Genomic DNA, 3,198 nt, shown 5'->3' with positions numbered 1-3,198 from the left:
AAAAGAAGTCTCATAACCCGCACTCTGGCCTCACTTTGGGAAAATTGCGTCCCATCTAGACTGTCACATCAGGGATGTCCAGGTCAGACGCATGCTGGAAGTCTCCATCATGCACATGTGCTATTTCATAATCACTTACACACCCACTCACTCAACAGGACACACCGCATGAACGGATTATTTCGCATGTCAGCTTATCTTACCTTTTCGTTGACCACCAATATGGTAGGTAGAGCTTTGTGCGATGCACTTCTGGGTGAAAATAAAGAACGACGATAAGAACCGAATGCACAGATGAAAATAAATCAGAAAAAATTTGGTATCTTTCTTGAAGACGAATACCCTTGAAAACGACCGGACCAATGTACAAAAGTGGTCGCCGAAATTCAGTCGCTTTTTATTCTTCGTACCATATCGTTTCCCGGCGCCAACGCGAGAAACTTGCAGGCAGATGGGCACACCTACGTCAAAGCATATGGTTTGCCCTATCCAAGGCACTAGATCCGATACGTACGGCTTCCTTACCGTCTACGAAAATGGAAACCGGAAAATACTAAGGTACATGGCATGATGATATCCAGTTGGCGAGCGATGATCGTAGTGACTGAGTAACTAAAAGTGCAAGAACGTAGTATTACACGCTTCGTGCATATGGAAAAGCGATTTTCGTTTGGTATTGTGTCCCACATGCAGCACTCACCAGTCACCATAGGAAGGATGAATTTTCATTCATGTCACAAACGAGCGTGCAGGCGCTGGAAGAACAACTGCACGAAGATGCAACGCCACGTGCTAGTTGAACACCCGAAATTTATCTGAAACCATGGTTCGAAAAAGGACGACTTTACCATAAAGTTTTAGCATGTGATGGTAATTATTCCGGCCCTTAAGATCTCCCCCAGCGGCCGCAGATTTGTTGAAAGTTTTGTAAACCTGCTCAAGGTCCACTGTGGGTGAAGGATTCATATTTGTATTGGTTACAACGGCTGAACACGTTTTGTCCGCGAACTCGGTGGATGATTTTGTGGAGCAGTTAGCTCGTGCACGTTTTTCCTCCTAAATTTTAAATCGCTTTGGGAGAGTGTACGGCCAATTATTTTGTAGTTTTCCTCAACACAAACGCCAGAAAGCGCATCAGTTCGCCATCTTTATTTGAAAAATTGTTCCATCGTTGTGGTAGACGTCCCCACAGACGAATTCAAGACCATGGAATCCGCCGCACCTAGTAAGTTAATCGTTAGTTGTGCTTGCCCGCAGGCACACGCTGTGCTGGTTGTCCTGCAAGATTCCATGTCCACCTGTACCATGACTAATTGATAGTTCCTTTCTGCCGCCTGGAGCACAATCGTTTTTGACAGGCTCCTCATCAACCGGAACCTGACAACGGATAGCCTAAAAGAATGTATTACCCTTTCGAAATATGATGCTGCGTCGTCGGATATTCGGCAATACATCGCTGACCATTTTGGAAAGGAACTTACTATCAAGGATAACAAAAATTGCCGCGCCAAATGCCGACTCCCATTGTTAAGTAGGTCGATGTTCTTCTATTATTTGGTTTCTTAGATGACACGTCATCCATCATAGCCAAGCTTTGAGAGTGTGGCTTCGTCGTGTTTGGTGAATCAGAGAGTGGCGTTTTTAGCCGCTTGCGCTTTTCCCGAGAGCAGCAGATAGCACTCTCTCGACGTTTCCCGGACGTTGTAAACGTTGACGCTACGCACGGGATCAACGGTCCTGGGTAAATAATTTTGGAGCCTTTAAAGTTCGCTGTTAAGTTACATGCTATATACACTCCTTGTGACGGATGGCATGGGCATAGTTCGACCCGTAATTTTTGCCTTCGTCATGGACAAGTTGGCTTTGCAGATGCCAACTACCGAAGCTGTGTTGGGCTGCGATATAATGTTGTGCTATTTTAGCGCAATGAAAGCCACCCGAAGGCACGTACATTCCATTGCGTTACCGTAATTTTTGCAGAGGATTTCTAACCGCAACCGGAACCTACTCTACCCCGTGACCCACTTTGTCAACGCAACTGAGTAAGTGACTGCACTAAAAATTATCCGCGAAGGTTTCGCCATGACTTGCATATCCTGTGAGGAACCGGCATCAGGCTTGTCGCTTATTTGACTGCCCACTGGCTGTTCATCACTTGAAAGTGAGCTATTCGTGTACAGCGTGGGCCAACACATTTTGGAAGTGTCAGCAATAACCGCCTGAAAAACGCCAACGGGCGTTAAAGGAGGCGAGTGCATCACGCCGATGGTCCTGAGCACGCAGTCCAGAAGGTCTCTGAGTACAGCGAATGGCTCATGCGTCATGAGATGTACAACCCTCATCACTGTGACCACCGAGAAACTCGCGGAGAAACAGCCAAGCCCACTTGTGGGTTTCCGGATAACGACGCACGCCGCCAATCAAGTTCTCAGGCACATTGAAATTGTCACGTCAAAACTGGTATACCATCAGACATATCGCTTCAATGTGAGAACCCCATTGCTAGTAACAGACCGTTTGTGTTACAAATCCCAAAATGTTCTCAGACGGATAACAACTCTGCCTCAACCCTCACACGCATCTTTTACCAAATTTGGGGCCACCCAGTGTGCACCTTTTCTCGATATTCCGACGCCGCTCATTCCTCTGACCTAAGTGGATTATTCAAACAAACGGTGCCTAGTTCAATTTCTAATCAATAATTGGTGGCTTGCCCAATACAACTCGCCAGAAGGAGATTTACCTCTGTCTCCGGTTCTCAAGCCACAACCATCAGCAGTAGAAGCAGTAGAAGTGGCATGATACACACGATGAGCGACCGTGTAGACCCGCTGCCGAAGCCGACCTGACGGAGGGAAATGAAAATCGATGGCATGCGAACGAGCCTAAATGGGTGGAGGTGTGTAACGGTGATACTACTGAGTAGGGAGGCACGCGAGCAGTATACGTTGTTCGTAGAATTTCGCTTTGCGTCGATCAAAAAACCGAATTCCGTCGCGGATTTCGCAGGGACACCTTGTAACATTTGCTTTTATTTGGCCGACGAATGATTAAAGGCAATGAGTCTCCAGGAAGACTCGCTCGGGAGGAGATCTGTGTCCAGTTTTTGTAACTAAGATGCAGATTAGAGTTTTGCTTGCTTGTTCAATGGTCTGTAACCGGTCAGTTGGCATTTCCGAATAAATAACTCCGCAGCGA

Source organism: Opisthorchis viverrini, assembly GCF_000715545.1.
Source record: "Opisthorchis viverrini unplaced genomic scaffold opera_v5_180, whole genome shotgun sequence".
In the NCBI taxonomy this organism is placed as follows: Eukaryota; Metazoa; Platyhelminthes; class Trematoda; order Opisthorchiida; family Opisthorchiidae; genus Opisthorchis; species Opisthorchis viverrini.
The sequence above is the reverse complement of the archived record's forward strand: the minus strand, read 5'-3'. Positions refer to the sequence as shown.